Source organism: Triturus cristatus, chromosome 1_1 (genome assembly GCF_964204655.1).
Source record: "Triturus cristatus chromosome 1_1, aTriCri1.1, whole genome shotgun sequence".
Taxonomy (NCBI): domain Eukaryota; kingdom Metazoa; phylum Chordata; class Amphibia; order Caudata; family Salamandridae; genus Triturus; species Triturus cristatus.
In genome coordinates, this window is record NC_140579.1 from 1,216,096,272 (window position 1) to 1,216,116,650 (window position 20,379).

The window sequence follows — 20,379 nt, forward strand, 5'->3', positions numbered from 1 at the left end:
TCTCTGGCTGTAAAGCAGCTCTGCTGACCTGGTTCTCTGGCTCTACAACTGCTCTGCTGACCTGGTTCTCTGGCTCTACAACGGCTCTGCTGACCTGGTTCTTTGGCTGTAGAGCAGCTCTGCTGACCTTGTTCTCTGGCTGTAAAGCAGCTCTGCTGACCTGGTTCTCTGGCTCTACAGTGGCTCTGTTGACCTGGTGCTCTGGGTATACAGCAGATCTGCTGACCTGGTTCTCTGGCTCTACAGCAGCTCTGCTGACCTGGTTCTCTGACTCTACAGCAGCTCTGCTGACCTGGTTCTCTGGCTCTACAACGGCTCTGCTGGCGTGATTTTCTGGCTCTAAGATGGCTCTGCTGACCTGGTTCTCAGTCTCTGGCTCTACAACGGCTTTGCTGACCTGGTTCTCTGGCTCTACAGCAGCTCTGCTGATCTGGTTCTCTGGCTCTACAGTGGCTCTGCTGACCTGGTTCTCTGGCTCTACAGCGACTCTGCTGACCTGGTTCTCTGGCTCTACAGCGACTCTGCTGACCTGGTTCTCTGGCTCTACAGCGACTTTGCTGACCTGGTTCTCTGGCTCTACAGCGACTGCTGACCTGGTTCTCTGGCTCTAAAGCAGCTCTGCTGACCTAGTTCTCTGACTCTACAGCAGCTCTGCTGACCTGGTTCTCTGGCTCTACAATGGCTCTTCTGACCTGGTTCTCTGGCTGTACAGCAGCTCTGCTGACCTGGATCTCTGGCTCTAAAGCAGCTCTGCTGACCTGGCTCACTGGCTCAGGAGCAGCTCTGCTGACCTGTTTCTCTGGCTCTAAAGCAGCTCTGCTGACCTGGTTCTCTGGCTCTAGAGCAGCTTTGCTGACCTGGTTCTCAGGCTGTACAACAGGTCTGCTGACCTGGTTCTTTGGCTGTAGAGCAGCTCTGCTGACCTTGTTCTCTGGCTGTACAGCAGCTCGGCTGACCTGGTTCTCTGGCTCGATAGAGGCTCTGCTGACCTGGTTCTCGGGCTCTACAGCAGCTCTGCTGAACTGGTTCACTGGGTCTACAGCAGCTCTGTTGACCTGGCTCTCTGGCTCTACAGCAGCTCTGCTGACCTGGTTCTGTGACTCTAAAGCAGCTATGCTGACCTGGTTCTTTGGCTCTAAAGCACCTCTGCTGACCTGGTTCTGTGGCTCTAAAGCAGCTCTCCTGGCCTGGTTCTGTGGCTCTACAGCAGCTCTGCTGACGTGGTTCTCGGGCTCTGGCTCTACAACGGCTCTGCTGACCTGGTTCTCTGGCTCTAAAGCAACTCTGCTGACCTGGTTCTGTGGCTCTAAAGCAGCTTGGCTGACCTGGTTCTGTGGCTCTAAAGCAACTCTGCTGACCTGGTTCTTTAGCTCTACAGCAGCTCTGCTGACCTGGTTCTCTGTCTCTACAACGGCTCTGCTGACCTGGTTTTCTGGCTCTGCAACGGCTCTGCTGACCTGGTTCTCAGTCTCTGGGTCTGGCTCTACAACGGCTTTGCTGACCTGGTTCTCTGGTTCTACAGCAGTTCTGCTGACCTGGTTCTCTGGCTCTCCAATGGCTCTGCTAACCTGTTTCTCTGGCTGTAAAGCAGCTTTGCTGACCTGGTTCTCTGGCTCTACAACGGCTCTGCTGGAATGGTTCTGTGACTCTAAAGCAAATCTGCTGACCTGGTTCTCTGGCTCTACACCAGCTCCGTTGACCTGGTTCCCTGCTATAAAGCAGCTCTGCTGAACTGGTTCTCTGGCTCAACAGCGGCTCTGTTCACCAAGTTCTCTGGCTCTACAGCAGCTCTGCTGACCTGGTTCTCTGGCTCTACAACGGCTCTGCTGACCTGGTTCTCTGGCTCTACAATGGCTCTGTTCACCTGGATCTCAGTCTCTGGAGCAGCTCTGCTAACCTGGTTCTCTGGCTCTACAACTGCTCTGCTGACCTGGTTCTGTGGCTCTAAAGCAGCTCTGCTGACCTGGTTCTGTGCCTCTAAAGTAGCTCTGCTCACCTGGTTCTTTACCTCTACAGCAGCTCTGCTGACCTAGCTCTTCGGCTCTACAACGGATCTGCTGACCTGGTTTTCTGGCTCTACAATGGCTCGACTGACCTGGTTCTCAGTCTCTGGCTCTACAGCATCACTGTTGACCTGGTTCTCTGGCTCTAGAGTGGCTCTGCTGACCTGTTTCCTTGGCTCTACAGCGGCTCTGTTGACCTGGTTCTCTGGCTCTAATGCAGCTCTGCTGACCTGATTCTCTGGCTCTGTAGCAGCTCTGCTGACCTGGTTCTCTGGCTCTACAGCAGCTATGCTGACCTAGTTCTCTGGCACTAGAGCAGCTCTGCTGACCTGGTTCTCTGGCTCTACAACGGCTCTGCTGATCTGGTCCTCTGGCTCTACAGCAGCTCTGCTGACCTGGTTCTCTGGCTCTAAAGCAGCTCTGCTGCCCTCGTTCTCTGGCTCAGGAGCAGCTCTGCTGACCTGGCTCTCTGACTCTAAAGCAGCTCTGCTGACCTGGTTCTTTGGCTCTAAAGCAGCTTTGCTGACCTGGTTCTCAGGCTGTACAATGGCTCTGCTGACCTGGTTCTTTGGCTCTAGAGCAGCTTTGCTGACCTGGTTTCTCTGGCTCTACAGAAGCTCTGCTGACCTGGTGCTCTTGCTCTACAGCGGCTCTGTTGACCTGGTTCTTTGGCTATACAGCAGCTCTGCTGACCTGGTTCTATGACTCTAAAGCAGATCTGCTGACCTTTTTCTCTGGCTCTACAGCAGCCCGGCTGACCTGGTCCTCTGGCTCTAGAGCAGCTCTGCTGACCTGGTTCTCTCCCTCTAAAGCAACTCTGCTGACCTGGTTTCTCTGACTCTACAGCTCTGCTGACCTGGTTCTCTGCCTCTAGAGCAGCTCTGCTGACCTGGTTCTTAGGCTCTATGTCAGCTCTGGTGACCTGGTTCTCTGGCTCTAAAGCAGCTCTGCTGACCAGGTTCTAAAGCATCTCTGCTGAACTGGTTCTCTGGCTGTAGAGCAGCTCTGCTGACCTGGTTCTTAGGCTCTAGAGCAGCTCTGCTGACCTGGCTCTAAAGCAGCTCTGCTGACCTGGTCCTCTGGCTCTAAAGCAGCTCTGCTGACCTGGTGTCTCTGGATCTAAAGCAGCTCTGCTGACCTGGTTTCTCTGGCTCTAAAGCAGCTTTGCTGACCTGGTTCTATGGCTCTAGAGCAGCTGTACTGACCTGGTTCTTAGGCTCTAGAGCAGCTCTGCTGACCTGGTTCTTTCCCTCTTAAGCAGCTCTGCTGGCCTGGTTTCTCTGGCTCTACAGCAGCTCTGCTGACCTGGTTATCTCACTCTAGAGCAGCTCTGCTGACCTGGTTCTTAGTCTCTAGAGCAGCTCTGCTGACCTGGTTCTTAGGCTCTAGAGCAGCTCTGCTGACCTGGTTCTCTGGCTCTAAAGCAGCTCTGCTGACCCGGTTCTCGCCCTCTAAACTAGCTCTTCTGATCTGCTTTCTTTGGCTCTACAGCAGATCTGCTGACCTGGTTTCTCTGGCTCTACAGCAGCTCTGCTGACCTGGTTCTCTGGCTCTAGAGCAGCGCTGCTGACCTGGCTCTAAAGCAGCTCTGCTGACCTGCTTCTCTGGCTCTAAAGCAGCTCTTCTGACCTCGTTCTCTCCCTGTAAAGCAGCTCTGCTGACCTGGTTCTCTCCCCTTAAAGCAGCTCTGCTGACCTGGTTATCTCCCCCTAAAGCAGCTCTGCTGACCTGGTTCTCTGGCTCTAGAGCAGCTCTGCTGACCTAGTTCTTAGGCTCTAGAACAGCTCTGCTGACCTGGTTTCTCTGGCTCTACAGCAGCTCTGCTGACCTGGTTCTATGACTCTAAAGTAGCTCTGCTGACCTGGTTCTCTGGCTCTACAACAGCTCGGCTGACCTGGTCCTCTGGCTTTAGAGCAGCTCTGCTGACCTGGTTCTCTCCCTCTAAAGCAGCTCTGCTAACCTGGTTTCTCTGACTCTACAGTAGATCTGCTGACCTGGTTCTCTGCCTCTAGAGCAGCTCTGCTGACCTGGTTCTTAGGCTCTAGGTCAGCTCCGATGACCTGGTTCTCTGGCTCTAAAGCAGCTCTGCTGACCAGGTTCTAAACCATCTCTGCTGACCTTGTTCTCTGGCTCTAAAGCATCTCTGCTGACCTGGTTCTCTGGCTCTGAAGCAGCTCTGCTGACCTGGTGTCTCTGGATCTAAAGCAGCTCTGCTGACCTGGTTTCTCTGGCTCTAAAGCAGCATTGCTGACCTGGTACTCTGGCTCTAGAGCAGCTGTACTGACCTGGTTCTTAGGCTCTAGAGCAGCTCTGCTCACCTGGTTCCTTCCCTCTAAAGCAGCTCTGCTGACCTGGTTTCTCTAGCTCTACAGCAGCTCTGCTGACCTGGTTATCTGGCTCTAGAGTAGCTCTGCTGACCTGGTTATCTGGCTCTAGAGTAGCTCTGCTGACCTGGTTCTTAGGCTCTAGAGTAGCTCTGCTGACCTGGTTCTTAGGCTCTAGAGCAGCTCTGCTGACCTGGTTTCTCTGGCTCTAAAGCAGCATTGCTGACCTGGTACTCTGGCTCTAGAGCAGCTCTGCACACCTGGTTCCTTCCCTTTAAAGCAGCTCTGCTGACGGGTTTCTCTAGCTCTACAGCAGCTCTTCTGACCTGGTTTCTCTGGCTCTACAGCAGAGCTGCTGACCTGGTTTCTCTGTCTCTACAGCAGCTCTGTTGACCTGGTTCTCTGGCTCTAGAGCAGCTCTGCTGACCCGGTTCTATGGCTCTAAAGCAGTTCTGCTGACCTGGTTCTCTGGCTCTAGAGCAGCTCTGCTGACCTGGCTCTAAAGCAGCTCTGCTGACCTGCTTCTCTGGCTCTAAACCAGCTCTGCTGACCTCGTTCTTTCCCTGTAAAGCAGCTCTGCTGACCTGGTTCTCTCCCCTTAAAGCAGCTCTGCTGACCTGGTTCTCTCCCTCTAAAGCAGCTCTGCTGACTTTGGTTTCTCTGGCTCTACAGCAGCTCTGCTGACCTGGTTCTCTGGCTCTAGAGCAGCTCTGCTGACCTGGTTCTCTGGCTCTAGAGCAGCTCTGCTGACCTGGTTCTATGGCTCTGAAGCAGCCCTGCTGACGTAGTTCTCTGGCTCTGGAGCAGCTCTGCTGACCTGGCTCTCTGGCTCTAAAGCAGCTCTGCTGACCTGGTTTCTCTGGCTCTACAGCAGCTCAGCTGTCCTGGTTCTCTGCCTCTAGAGCAGCTCTGCTGCCCTGGTTCTCTGCCTCTAGAGCAGCTCTGCTCACCTGCTTCTTAGACTCTAGAGCAGCTCTGCTGACCTGGTTCTCTGGCTCTAGAGCAGCTCTGCTGACCTGGTCCTCTGGGGCTAAAGCAGCTCTGCTGACCTGGTTCTCTCCCTCTAGAGCAGCTCTGCTGACCTGGTTCTCTGGCTCTAGAGCAGCTCTGCTGACCAGGTTCTCTGGCAGTAGAGAAACTCTGCTGACCTGGTTCTTAGGCTCTAGAGCAGCTCTGCTGACCTGGTTCTCTGGCTCTACGACGGCTCTGCTGACCTGGTTCTATGACTCTAAAGCAGCTCTGCTGACCTTGTTCTCTGGCTCTACAGCCGTTCGGCTGACCTGGTCCTCTGGCTCTAGAGCAGCTCTGCAGACCTGGTTCTCTCCCTCTAAAGCAGCTCTGCTGACCTGGTTCTCTGGCTCTAAAGCAGCTCTGCTGACCTGGTTCTCTGGCTCTGAAGCAGCTCCGCTGACCTGGTTCTCTGGCTGTAGAGCAGCTCTGCTGACGTGGCTCGAAAGCAGCTCTGCTGACCTGGTTCTTTCCCTCTAAAGCAGCTCTGCCGACCTGGTTTCTCTGGCTCTACAGCAGCTCTGCTGACCTGGTTATCTGGCTCTAGAGCAGTTCTGCTGACCTAGTTCTTAGGCTCTAGAGCAGCTCTGCTGACCTGGTTCTTAGGCTCTAGAGCAGCTCTGCTGACCTGGTTCTCTGGCTCTAAAGCAGCTCTGCTGACCCGGTTCTCTCCCTTTAAACTAGCTCTTCTGACCTGGTTTCTTTGGCTCTACGGCAGATCTGCTGACCTGGTTTCTCTCCCTCTAAAGCAGCTCTGCTGACCTGGTTCTCTGGCTCTAAAGCAGCTCTGCTGACCTGGTTCTCTGGCTCTGAAGCAGCTCCGCTGACCTGGTTCTCTGGCTGTAGAGCAGCTCTGCTGACGTGGCTCGAAAGCAGCTCTGCTGACCTGGTTCTTTCCCTCTAAAGCAGCTCTGCTGACCTGGTTTCTCTGGCTCTACAGCAGCTCTGCTGACCTGGTTATCTGGCTCTAGAGCAGTTCTGCTGACCTAGTTCTTAGGCTCTAGAGCAGCTCTGCTGACCTGGTTCTTAGGCTCTAGAGCAGCTCTGCTGACCTGGTTCTCTGGCTCTAAAGCAGCTCTGCTGACCCGGTTCTCTCCCTTTAAACTAGCTCTTCTGACCTGGTTTCTTTGGCTCTACGGCAGATCTGCTGACCTGGTTTCTCTGGCTCTACAGCAGCTCTGCTGACCTGGTTCTCTGGCTATAGAGCAGCTCTGCTGACCTAGTTCTTAGGCTCTAGAACAGCTCTGCTGACCTGGTTCTCTGGCTCTACAATGGCTCTGCTGACCTGGTTCTCTGGCTCTAAAGCAACTCTGCTGACCCGGTTCTATCGCTCTAAAGCAGTTCTGCTGACCTGGTTCTCTAGCTCTAAAGCAGCTCTGCTGACCTGGCTCTAAAGCAGCTCTGCTGACCTGCTTCTCTGGCTCTAAAGCAGCTCTGCTGACATCGTTCTCTCCCTGTAAAGTAGCTCTGCTGACCTGGTTCTCTCTCTTTAAAGCAGCTCTGCTGACCTGGTTCTCTCCCTCTAAAGCAGCTCTTCTGAACTGGTTTCTCTGCCTCTAGAGCAGCTCTACTGACCTGGTTCTTAGGCTCTTGAGAAGCTCTGCTGACCTGGTTCTCTGGCTTTTAATCAGCTCTGCTGACCTGGTTCTCTCCCTCTAAAGCAGCTCTGCTGACCTGCTTCTCTCCATCTAAAGCAGCTCTGCTGACCTGGTTTCTCTTCCTCTAGAGCAGCTCTGCTGACCTGGTTCTTAGGCTCTAGAGAAGCTCTGCTGACCTTGGCTCTCTAGCTCTAAAGCAGCTCTGCTGACCTGGTTCTCTAGAGCTAAAGAAGCTCTGCCGACCTGATTCTCTGGCTCTAGAGCAGCTCTGCTGACCTGCTTCTCTCCCTCTAAATCAGCTCTGCTGACCTGGTTTCTCTGACTCTACAGTAGCTCTACTGACCTGGTTCACTCCCTCTAAAGCAGCTCTGATGACCTGGTTCTCTCCCTTTAGAGCAGCTCTGCTGACCTGGTTCTCTCCCTCTAAAGCAGCTCTGCTGACTTGGTTTCTCTGGCTCTAAAGCAGCTCAACTGACCTGGTTCTCTCCCTCTAAAGCAGCGCTGCTGACCTGGTTTCTCTGGCTCTACTGCAGCTCTGCTGACCTGGTTGTCTGGCTCTAGAGCAGCTCTGCTGACCTAGTTCTTAGGCTCTATAGCAGCTCTGCTGACCTGTTTCTCTGGCTCTACAGCGGCTCTGCTGACCTGGTTCTCTGGCTCTAAAGCAGTTCTGCTGACCTGGTTCTCTCGCTCTAGAGCAGCTCTGCTGACCTGGTTCTCTGGCTCAAAAGCAGCTCTGTTGACCTGGTTCTCTGGCTCTAAAGCAGCTCTGCTGATCTAGTTCTCTCCCTCTAAAGCAGCGCTGCTGACCTGGTTCTCTCCCTCTAAAGCAGCTCTGCTGACTTGGTTTCTCTGGCTCTACAGCAGCTCTGCTGACCTACTTCTCGGGCTCTAAAGCAGCTCTGCTGACCTGCTTTTTAGGCTCTAGAGCAGCTCTGCTGACCTGGTCCTCTGGCTCTAAAGCAGCTCTGCTGACCTGGTTCTCTCCCGCTAGAGCAGCTCTGCTGACCTGGTTCTCTGGCTCTAGAGCAGCTCTGCTGACCTGGTTCTCTGGCTGTAGAGCAGCTCTGCTGACCTGGTTCTTAGGCTCTAGAGCAGCTTTGCTGACCTGGTTCTCTGGCTGTAGAGCAGCTCTGCTGACCTGGTTCTTAGGCTCTAGAGCAGCTCTGCTGACCTGATTCTCTGGCTCTAAAGCAGCTCTGCTGACCTTGCCCTAAAGCAGCTCTGCTGACCTGGTTCTCTGGCTCTAAAGCATCTCTGCTGACCTGGTGTCTCTGAAACTAAAGCAGCTCTGCTGACCTGGTTTCTCTGGCTCTAAAGCAGCTTTGCTGACCTGGTTCTCTGGCTCTAGAGCAGCTGTACTGACCTGGTTCTTAGGCTCCAGAGCAGCTCTGCTGACCTGGTTCTTTCCCTCTAAAGCAGCTCTGCTGACCTGGTTTCTCTGGCTCTACAGCAGCTCTGCTGACCTGGTCATCTGGCTCTAAAGCAGCTCTGCTGACCTGGTTCTTAGGCTCTAGAGCAGCTCTGCTGACCTGGTTCTTAAGCTCTAGAGCAGCTCTGCTGACCTGGTTCTCTGGCTCTTAAGCAGCTCTGATGACCCGGTTCTCTCCCTCTAAAGCAGCTCTTCTGACCTGGTTTCTTTGGCTCTACAGCAGATCTGCTGACCTGGTTTCTCTGGCTCTACCGCAGCTCTGCTGACCTGGATCTCTGGCTCTAGAGCAGCTCTGCTGACCTAGTTATTAGGCTCTAGAACAGCTCTGCTGACCTGGCTCTAAAGCAGCTCTGCAGACCTGCTTCTCTGGCTCTAAAGCAGCTCTGCTGACCTGGTTCTCTCCCTATAAAGCAGCTCTGCTGACCTGGTTCTCTCCCTTTAAAGCAGCTCTGCTGACCTGGTTCTCTCCCTCTAAAGCGGCTCTGATGACTTGGTTTCTCTGGCTCTACAGCAGCTCTGCTGACCTGGTTCTCTGGCTCTAGAGCAGCTCTGCTGACCCGGTTCTATGGCTCTAAAGCAGCCCTGCTGATGTAGTTCTCTGGCTCTAGAGCAGCTCTGCTGACCTGGCTCTCTGGCTCTAAAGCAGCTCCGCTGACCTGGTTTCTCTGGCTCTTCAGCAGCTCAGCTGTCCTGGTTCTCTGCCTCTAGAGCAGCTCTGCTGCCCTGGTTCTCTCCCTCTACAGCAGCTCTGCTGACCTGCTTCTCTGGCTCTAGAGCAGCTCTGCTGACCTGGTCACTGGGGCTAAAGCAGCTCTGCTGACCTGGTTCTCTCCCTCTAGAGCAACTCTGCTGACCTGGTTCTCTGGCTCTAGAGCAGCTCTGCTGACCAGGTTCTCTGGCTGTAGAGCACCTCTGCTGACCTGGTTCTTAGGCTCTAGAGCAGCTCTGCTGACCTGGTTCTCTGGCTCTACAACGGCTCTGCTGACCTGGTTCTCTGGCTCTAATGCAGCACTGCTGACCTGGTTTCTCTGGCTCTACAGCAGCTCTGCTGACCTGGTTCTATGACTCTAAAGTAGCTCTGCTGACCTTGTTCTCTGGCTCTACAGCCGTTCGGCTGACCTGGTCCTCTGGCTCTAGAGCAGCTCTGCAGACCCAGTTCTCGCCCTCTAAAGCAGCTCTGCTGACCTGGTTTCTCTGACTCTACAGTAGCTCTGCTGACCTGGTTCTCTGCCTATAGAGCAGCTCTGCTGACCAGGTTCTAAAGCATCTCTGCTGACCTGGTTCTCTGGCTCTAAAGCAGCTCTGCTGACCTGGTTCTCTGGCTCTGAAGCAGCTCTGCTGACCTGGTTCTTAGGCTCTAGAGCAGCTTTGCTGACCTGGTTCTCTGGATCTACAAAGGCTCTGCTGACCTGGTTCTCTGGCTCTAAAGCAGCTCTGCTGACCTGGCTCTAAAGCAGCTCTGCTGACCTGGTTCTCTGGCTCTAAAGCAGCTCTGCTGACCTGGTGTCTCTGGATCTAAAGCAGCTCTGCTGACCTGGTTTCTCTGGCTCTAAAGCAGCTTTGCTGACCTGGTTCTCTGGCTCTAGAGCAGCTGTACTGACCTGGTTCTGAGGCTCTAGAGCAGCTCTGCTGACCTGGTTCTTTCCCTCTAAAGCAGCTCTGCTGACCTGGTTTCTCTAGCTCTACAGCAGCTCTGCTGACCTGGTTATCTTGCTCTAGAGCAGCTCTGCTGACCTGGTTCTTAGGTTCTATTGCAGCTCTGCTGACCTGGTTCTTAGGCTCTAGAGCAGCTCTGCTGACCTGGTTCTCTGGCTCTAAAGCAGCTCTCCTGACCCGGTTCTCTCCCTCTAAACTAGCTCTTCTGACCTGGTTTCTTTGGCTCTACGGAAGATCTGCTGACCTGGTTTCTCTGGCTCTACAGCAGCTCTGCTGACCTAGTTCTTAGGCTCTAGAACAGCTCTTCTGAGCTGGTTCTCTGGCTCTACAATGGCTCTGCTGACCTGGTTCTTAGGCTCTTGAGCAGCTCTGCTGACCTGGTTCTCTGGCTCTTAATCAGCTCTGATGACCTGGTTCTCTGGCTCTAAAGCAGCTCTGCTGACCTGGTTCTCTGGCTCTAGAGCAGCTGTGCTGACCTGGTTCTTAGGCTCTAGAGGAGCTCTGCTGACCTGGTTCTCTCCCTCTAAAGCAGCTCTGCTGACCTGCTTCTCTCCATCTAAAGCAGCTCTGCTGACCTGGTTTCTCTGGCTCTAGAGCAGCTCTGCTGACCTGGTTCATAGGCTCTAGAGCAGGTCTGCTGACCTGGTTCTCTGGCTCTACAGCAGCTCTGCTGACCTGATACTCTGGCTCTACAGCAGCTCGACTGACCCGGTCCTCTGGCTCTAGAGCTGCTCTGCTGACCTGGTTCTCTCCCTCTAGAGCAGCTCTGCTGACCTGGTTCTCTCCCCCTAGAGCAGCTCTGCTGACCTGGTTCTTAGGCTCTATGTTAGCTCTGCTGACCTGGTTCTCTCCCTCTAAAGCAGCTCTGCTGACCTGCTTCTCTCCATCTAAAGCAGCTCTGCTGACCTGGTTTCTCTGGCTCTAGAGCAGCTCTGCTGACCTGGTTCTTAGGCTCTAGAGCAGGTCTGCTGACCTGGTTCTCTGGCTCTACAGCAGCTCGCCTTACCTGGTGCTCTGGCTCTAGAGCATTTCTGCTGACCTGGATCTCTCCTTCTAAAGCAGCTCTGCTGACCTAATACTCTTCCTCTAGAGCAGCTCTGCTGACCTGGTTCTTAGGCTCTAGAGCAGCTCTGCTGACCTTGGTTCTCTAGCTCTAAAGCAGCTCTGCTGACCTGGTTCTCTAGCGCTAAAGAAGCTCTGCCGACCTGGTTCTCTGTCTCTAGAGCAGCTCTGCTGACCTGATTCTCTCCCTCTAAATCAGCTCTGCTGACCTGGTTTCTCTGACTCTACAGTAGCTCTGCTGACCTGGTTCACTCCCTCTAAAGCAGCTCTGCTGACCTAGTTCTCACCCTTTATAGCAGCTCTGCTGACCTGGTTCTCTCCCTCTAAAGCAGCTCTGCTGACTTGGTTTCTCTGGCTCTACAGCAGCTCTTCTGACCTGGGTCTTAGGCTCTAGAGCAGCTCTGCTGACCTGGTTCTCTGGCTCTAAAGCAGCTCAACTGACCTGGTTCTCTCCCTCTAAAGCAGCACTGCTGACCTGGTTTCTCTGGCTCTACTGCAGCTCTGCTGACCTGGTTGTCTGGCTCTAGAGCAGCTCTGCTGACCTAGTTCTTAGGCTCTATAGCAGCTCTGCTGACCTGTTTCTCTGGCTCTACAGCGGCTCTGCTGACCTGGTTCTCTGGCTCTAAAGCAGTTCTGCTGACCTGGTTCTCTCGCTCTAGAGCAGCTCTGCTGACCTGGTTCTCTGGCTCAAAAGCAACTCTGTTGACCTGGTTCTCTGGCTCTAAAGCAGCTCTGCTGATCTAGTTCTCTCCGTCTAAAGCAGCGCTGCTGACCTGGTTCTCTCCCTCTAAAGCAGCTCTGCTGACTTGGTTTCTCTGGCTCTACAGCAGATCTGCTGACCTACTTCTCGGGCTCTAAAGCAGCTCTGCTGACCTGCTTTTTAGGCTCTAGAGCAGCTCTGCTGACCTGGTCCTCTGGCTCTAAAGCAGCTCTGCTGACCTGGTTCTCTCCCACTAGAGCAGCTCTGCTGACCTGGTTCTCTGGCTCTAGAGCAGCTCTGCTGACCTGGTTCTCTGGCTGTAGAGCAGCTCTGCTGACCTGGTTCTTTAGCTCTACAGCAGCTCTGCTGACCTGGTTCTCTGTCTCTACAACGGCTCTGCTGACCTGGTTTTCTGGCTCTGCAACGGCTCTGCTGACCTGGTTCTCAGTCTCTGGGTCTGGCTCTACAACGGCTTTGCTGACTTGGTTCTCTGGTTCTCCAACGGCTCTGCTAACCTGTTTCTCTGGCTGTAAAGCAGCTTTGCTGACCTGGTTCTATGGCTCTACAATGGCTCTGCTGGAATGGTTCTGTGACTCTAAAGCAAATCTGCTGACCTGGTTCTCTGGCTCTACACCATCTCCGTTGACCTGGTTCCCTGCTCTAAAGTAGCTCTGCTGACCTGGTTCTCTGGCTCTACAGCAGATCTGCTGACCTGGTTCTTTGGCTCAACAGCGGCTCTGTTCACCAAGTTCTCTGGCTCTACAGCAGCTCTGCTGACCTGGTTCTCTGGCTCTACAACGGCTCTGCTGACCTGGTTCTCTGGCTCTACAACGGCTCTGTTCACCTGGATCTCAGTCTCTGGAGCAGCTCTGCTGACCTGGTTCTCTGGCTCTACAACTGCTCTGCTGACCTGGTTCTGTGGCCCTAAAGCGGCTCTGCTGACCTGGTTCTGTGGCTCTAAAGCAGCTCTGCTGACCTGGTTCTGTGCCTCTAAAGTAGCTCTGCTCACCTGGTTCTTTACCTCTACGGCAGCTCTGCTGACCTAGCTCTTCGGCTCTACAACGGATCTGCTGACCTGGTTTTCTGGCTCTACAACGGCTCTGCTGACCTGGTTCTCAGTCTCTGGCTCTACAGCATCACTGTTGACCTGGTTCTCTGGCTCTAGAGTGGCTCTGCTGACCTGTTTCCTTGGCTCTACAGCGGCTCTGTTGACCTGGTTCTCTGGTTTTAATGCAGCTCTGCTGACCTGATTCTCTGGCTCTGTAGCAGCTCTGCTGACCTGGTTCTCTGGCTCTACAGCAGCTATGCTGACCTAGTTCTCTGGCACTAGAGCAGCTCTGCTGACCTGGTTCTCTGGCTCTACAACGGCTCTGCTGATCTGGTTCTCTGGCTCTACAGCAGCTCTGCTGACCTGGTTCTCTGGCTCTAAAGCAGCTCTGCTGCCCTCGTTCTCTGGCTCAGGAGCAGCTCTGCTGACCTGGTTCTCTGACTCTAAAGCAGCTCTGCTGACCTGGTTCTTTGGCTCTAGAGCAGCTTTGCTGACCTGGTTCTCAGGCTGTACAATGGCTCTGCTGACCTGGTTCTTTGGCTCTAGAGCAGCTTTGCTGATCTGGTTTCTCTGGCTCTACAGAAGCTCTGCTGACCTGGTGCTCTTGCTCTACAGCGGCTCTGTTGACCTGGTTCTTTGGCTATACAGCAGCTCTGCTGACCTGGTTCTATGACTCTAAAGCAGATCTGCTGCCTTTTTTTTTGGCTCTACAGCAGCCCGGCTGACCTGGTCCTCTGGCTCTAGAGCAGGTCTGCTGACCTTGGCTCTATAGCTCTAAAGCAGCTCTGCTGACCTGGTTCTCTAGCGCTAAAGAAGCTGTGCCGACCTGGTTCTCTGGCTCTAGAGCAGCTCTGCTGACCTGATTCTCTCCCTCTAAATCAGCTCTGCTGACCTGGTTTCTCTGACTCTACAGTAGCTCTGCTGACCTGGTTCACTCCCTCTAAAGCAGCTCTGCTGACCTGGTTCTCTCCCTTTAGAGCAGCTCTGCTGACCTGGTTCTCTCCCTCTAAAGCAGCTCTGCTGACTTGGTTTCTCTGGCTCCACAGCAGCTCTTCTGACCTGGGTCTTAGGCTCTAGAGCAGCTCTGCTGACCTGGTTCTCTGGCTCAAAAGCAGCTCTTTTGACCTGGTTCTCTGGCTCTAAAGCAGCTCTGCTGATCTAGTTCTCTCCCTCTAAAGCAGCGCTGCTGACCTGGTTCTCTCCCTCTAAAGCAGCTCTGCTGACTTGGTTTCTCTGGCTCTACAGCAGCTCTGCTGACCTACTTCTCGGGCTCTAAAGCAGCTCTGCTGACCTGCTTTTTAGGCTCTAGAGCAGCTCTGCTGACCTGGTCCTCTGGCTCTAAAGCAGCTCTGCAGACCTGGTTCTCTCCCTCTAAATCAGCTCTGCTGACCTTTTTTCTCTGACTCTACAGTAGCTCTGCTGACCTGGTTCACTCCCTCTAAAGCAGCTCTGCTGACCTGGTTTCTCTGGCTCTAGAGCAGCTCTGCTGACCTGGTTCATAGGCTCTAGAGCAGGTCTGCTGACCTGGTTCTCTGGCTCTACAGCAGCTCGGCTTACCTGGTCCTCTGGCTCTAGAGCATTTCTGCTGACCTGGATCTCTCCTTCTAAAGCAGCTCTGCTGACCTAATACTGTTCCTCTAGAGCAGCTCTGCTGACCTGGTTCTTAGGCTCTAGAGCAGCTCTGCTGACCTTGGTTCTCTAGCTCTAAAGCAGCTCTGCTGACCTGGTTCTCTAGCACTAAAGAAGCTCTGCCGACCTGGTTCTCTGGCTCTAGAGCAGCTCTGCTGACCTGATTCTCTCCCTCTAAATCAGCTCTGCTGACCTGGTTTCTCTGACTCTACAGTAGCTCTGCTGACCTGGTTCACTCCCTCTAAAGCAGCTCTGCTTACCTGGTTCTCTCCCTTTAGAGCAGCACTGCTGACCTCGTTCTCTCCCTCTAAAGCAGCTCTGCTGACTTGGTTTCTCTGGCTCTACAGCAGCTCTTCTGACCTGGTTCTTAGGCTCTAGAGCAGCTCTGCTGACCTGGTTCTCTGGCTCTAAAGCAGCTCAACTGACCTGGTTCTCTCCCTCTAAAGCAACGCTGCTGACCTGGTTTCTCTGGCTCTACTGCAGCTCTGCTGACCTGGTTGTCTGGCTCTAGAGCAGCTCTGCTGACCTAGTTCTTAGGCTCTATAGCAGCTCTGCTGACCTGTTTCTCTGGCTCTACAGCGGCTCTGCTGACCTGGTTCTCTGGCTCTAAAGCAGTTCTGCTGACCTGGTTCTCTCGCTCTAGAGCAGCTCTGCTGACCTGGTTCTCTGGCTCAAAAGCAACTCTGTTGACCTGGTTCTCTGGCTCTAAAGCAGCTCTGCTGATCTAGTTCTCTCCGTCTAAAGCAGCGCTGCTGACCTGGTTCTCTCCCTCTAAAGCAGCTCTGCTGACTTGGTTTCTCTGGCTCTACAGCAGATCTGCTGACCTACTTCTCTGGCTCTAGAGCAGCTCTGCTGACCTGGTTCTCTGGCTGTAGAGCAGCTCTACTGACCTGGTTCTTTAGCTCTACAGCAGCTCTGCTGACCTGGTTCTCTGTCTCTACAACGGCTCTGCTGACCTGGTTTTCTGGCTCTGCAACGGCTCTGCTGACCTGGTTCTCAGTCTCTGGGTCTGGCTCTACAATGGCTTTGCTGACTTGGTTCTCTGGTTCTCCAACGGCTCTGCTAACCTGTTTCTCTGGCTGTAAAGCAGCTTTGCTGACCTGGTTCTCTGGCTCTACAATGGCTCTGCTGGAATGGTTCTGTGACTCTAAAGCAAATCTGCTGACCTGGTTCTCTGGCTCTACACCAGCTCCGTTGACCTGGTTCCCTGCTCTAAAGCAGCTCTGCTGACCTGGTTCTCTGGCTCTACAGCAGATCTGCTGACCTGGTTCTTTGGCTCAACAGCGGCTCTGTTCACCAAGTTCTCTGGCTCTACAGCAGCTCTGCTGACCTGGTTCTCTGGCTCTACAACGGCTCTGCTGACCTGGTTCTCTGGCTCTACAACGGCTCTGTTCACCTGGATCTCAGTCTCTGGAGCAGCTCTGCTGACCTGGTTCTCTGGCTCTACAACTGCTCTGCTGACCTGGTTCTGTGGCCCTAAAGCGGCTCTGCTGACCTGGTTCTGTGGCTCTAAAGCAGCTCTGCTGACCTGGTTCTGTGCCTCTAAAGTAGCTCTGCTCACCTGGTTCTTTACCTCTACGGCAGCTCTGCTGACCTAGCTCTTCGGCTCTACAACGGATCTGCTGACCTGGTTTTCTGGCTCTACAACGGCTCTGCTGACCTGGTTCTCAGTCTCTGGCTCTACAGCATCACTGTTGACCTGGTTCTCTGGCTCTAGAGTGGCTCTGCTGACCTGTTTCCTTGGCTCTACAGCGGCTCTGTTGACCTGGTTCTCTGGCTCTAATGCAGCTCTGCTGACCTGATTCTCTGGCTCTGTAGCAGCTCTGCTGACCTGGTTCTCTGGCTCTACAGCAGCTATGCTGACCTAGTTCTCTGGCACTAGAGCAGCTCTGCTGACCTGGTTCTCTGGCTCTACAACGGCTCTGCTGATCTGGTTCTCTGGCTCTACAGCAGCTCTGCTGACCTGGTTCTCTGGCTCTAAAGCAGCTCTGCTGCCCTCGTTCTCTGGCTCAGGAGCAGCTCTGCTGACCTGGTTCTCTGACTCTAAAGCAGCTCTGCTGACCTGGTTCTTTGGCTCTAGAGCAGCTTTGCTGACCTGGTTCTCAGGCTGTACAATGGCTCTGCTGACCTGGTTCTTTGGCTCTAGAGCAGCTTTGCTGACCTGGTTTCTCTGGCTCTACAGAAGCTCTGCTGACCTGGTGCTCTTGCTCTACAGCGGCTCTGTTGACCTGGTTCTTTGGCTATACAGCAGCTCTGCTGACCTGGTTCTATGACTCTAAAGCAGATCTGCTGACCTTTTTCTCTGGCTCTACAGCAGCCCGGCTGACCTGGTCCTCTGGCTCTAGAGCAGGTCTGCTGACCTTGGTTCTCTAGCTCTAAAGCAGCTCTGCTGACCTGGTTCTCTAGCGCTAAAGAAGCTGTGCCGACCTGGTTCTCTGGCTCTAGAGCAGCTCTGCTGACCTGATTCTCTCCCTCTAAATCAGCTCTGCTGACCTGGTTTCTCTGACTCTACAGTAGCTCTGCTGACCTGGTTCACTCCCTCTAAAGCAGCTCTGCTGACCTGGTTCTGTGACTCTAAAGCAGCTCTCCTGACCTGGTTCTGTGGCTCTACAGCAGCTCTGCTGACGTTGTTCTCGGGCTCTGGCTCTACAACAGCTTTGCTGACCTGTTTCTCTGGTTCTAAAGCAACTCTGCTGACCTGGTTCTGTGGCTCTAAAGCAGCTTGGCTGACCTGGTTCTGTGGCTCTAAAGAAGCTCTGCTGACCTGGTTCTTTAGCTCTACAGCAACTCTGCTGACCTGGTTTTCTGTCTCTACAATGGCTCTGCTGACCTCTTTTTCTGGCTCTGCAATGGCTCTGCTGACCTGGTTCTCAGTCTCTGGGTCTGGCTCTACAACGGCTTTGCTGACCTGGTTCTCTGGTTCTACAGCAGCTCTGCTGACCTGGTTCTCTGGCTCTACAACGGCTCTGCTGGAATGGTTCGGTGGCTCTAAAGCAGTTATGCTGACCTGGTTCTCTGGTTCTACACCAGCTCCGTTGACCTGGTTCCTTGCTCTAAAGCAGCTCTGCTGAACTGGTTCTCTGGCTCTAGAGCGACTCTGCTGACCTGGTTCTCTGGCTCTACAGCAGATCTGCTGACCTGGTTCTTTGGCTCAACAGCGGCTCTGTTCACCAAGTTCTCTGGCTCTACAGCAGCTCGGCTGACCTGGTTCTCTGGCTCTATAGCGGCTCTGCTGACCTGGTTCTCTGGCTCTACAGCGGCTCTGTTGACCTGGTTCTCTGGGTCTACACCAGATCTGCTGATCTGGTTCTGTGGCTCTAAAGCAGCTCTTCTGACCTGGTTCTGTGGCTCTAAAGCAGCTCTGCTGACCTGGTTCTCTGGCTCTACTGCAGCTCTGCTGACCTGTTTCTCTGGCTCTACATCGGCTCTGCTGGCGTGATTTTCTGGCTCTACAATTGCTCTGCTGACCTGGTTCTCAGTCTCTGGCTCTACAACAGCTTTGCTGACCTGGTTCTCTGGCTCTACAGCAGCTCGGCTGACCTGGTTCTGTGGATCTACAACAGCTCTGCTGACCTGTTTCTCTGGCTGTAAAGCAGCTCTGCTGACCTGGTTCTCTGGCTCTACAACAGCTCTGCTGACCTGGTTCTATGGCTGTAAAGCAGCTCTGCTGACCTGGTTCTCTGGCTCTACAACTACTGTGCTGACCTGGTTCTCTGGCTCTACAACGGCTCTGCTGACCTGGTTCTTTGGCTGTAGAGCAGCTCTGCTGACCTTGTTCTCTGGCTGTAAAGCAGCTCTGCTGATCTGGTTCTCTGGCTCTACAGCGGCTCTGCTGACCTGGTTCTCTGACTCTACAGCGACTCTGCCGACCTGGTTCTCTGGCTCTACAGCGACTCTGCTGACCTGGTTCTCTGGCTCTACAGCAGCTCTGCTGACCTGGTTCTCTGGCTCTACAGTAGCTCTGCTGACCTGGTGCTCTTGCTCTACAGCGGCTCTGTTGACCTGGTTCTTTGGCTCTAGAGCAGCTTTGCTGACCTGGTTCTCAGGCTGTACAATGGCTCTGCTGACCTGGTTCTTTGGCTCTAGAGTAGCTTTGCTGACCTGGTTTCTCTGGCTCTACAGTAGCTCTGCTGACCTGGTGCTCTTGCTCTACAGCGGCTCTGTTGACCTTGTTCTCTGGCTCAAAAGCAGCTCTGCTGACTTGGTTCCCTGGCTCAGGAGCACCTCTGCTGACCTGTTTCTTTGGCTCTAGAGCAGCTTTGCTAACCTAGTTCTCAGGCTGTACCACGGCTCTGCTGACCTGGTTCTTTAGCAGTAGAGCAGCTCGGCTGACCTGGTTCTCTGGCTCTATAGCAGCTCTGCTGACCTGGTTCTCTGGCTCTACAGCGGCTCTGCTGACCTGGTTCTCTGGCTCTACAGTGACTCTGCTAACCTGGTTCTCTGGCTCTACAGTGACTCTGCTGACCTGGTTCTCTGGCTCTACAGCGACTCTGCTGACCTGGTTCTCTGGCTCTACAGCAGCTCTGCTGACCTGGTTCTCTGGCTCTACAGTAGCTCTGCTGACCTGGTGCTCTTGCTCTACAGCGGCTCTTTTGACCTGGTTCTTTGGCTCTATAGCAGCTTTGCAGACCTAGTTCTCAGGCTGTACAATGGCTCTGCTGACCTGGTTCTTTGGCTCTCAAGCAGCTTTGCTGACCTGGTTTCTCTGGCTCTACAGTAGCTCTGCTGACCTGGTGCTCTTGCTCTACAGTGGCTCTGTTGACCTGGTTCTCTGGCTCTAAAGCAGCTCTGCTGACGTGGTTCCCTGGCTCAGGAGCAGCTCTGCTGACCTGTTTCTTTGGCTCTAATGCAGCTTTGCTGACCTGGCTCTCTGGCTCTAGAGCAGCTTTGCTAACCAAGTTCTCAGGGTGTACAACGGATCTGCTGACCTGGTTCTTTGGCTGTAGAGCAGCTCGGCTGACCTGGTTCTCTGGCTCCATAGCGGCTCTGCTGACCTGGTTCTCTGGCTCTACAGCGACTCTGCTGACCTGGTTCTCTGGCTCTACAGCAGCTCTGCTGACCTGGTTCTCTGGCTCTACAGTAGCTCTGCTGACCTGGTGCTCTTGCTCTACAGCGGCTCTTTTGACCTGGTTCTTTGGCTCTATAGCAGCTTTGCAGACCTAGTTCTCAGGCTGTACAATGGCTCTGCTGACCTGGTTCTTTGGCTCTCGAGCAGCTTTGCTGACCTGGTTTCTCTGGCTCTACAGTAGCTCTGCTGACCTGGTGCTCTTGCTCTACAGTGGCTCTGTTGACCTGGTTCTCTGGCTCTAAAGCAGCTCTGCTGACGTGGTTCCCTGGCTCAGGAGCAGCTCTGCTGACCTGTTTCTTTGGCTCTAATGCAGCTTTGCTGACCTGGCTCTCTGGCTCTAGAGCAGCTTTGCTAACCAAGTTCTCAGGGTGTACAACGGATCTGCTGACCTGGTTCTTTGGCTGTAGAGCAGCTCTGCTGACCTTGTTCTCTGGCTGTAAAGCAGCTCTGCTGACCTGGTTCTCTGGCTCCATAGTGGCTCTGCTGACCTGGTTCTCTGGCTCTACAACGGCTCTGCTGGCGTGATTTTCTGGCTCTATCATGGCTCTGCTGACCTGGTTCTCAGTCTCTGGCTCTACAACAGCTTTGCTGACCTGGTTCTCTGGCTCTACAGCAGCTCGGCTGACCTGGTTCTGTGGCTCTACAACAGCTCTGCTGACCTGTTTCTCTGGCTGTAAAGCAGCTCTGCTGACCTGGTTCTCTGGCTCTACAACTGCTCTGCTGACCTGGTTCTCTGGCTCTACAACGGCTCTGCTGACCTGGTTCTTTGGCTGTAGAGCAGCTCTGCTGACCTTGTTCTCTGGCTGTAAAGCAGCTCTGCTGACCTGGTTCTCTGGCTCTACAGCGGCTCTGTT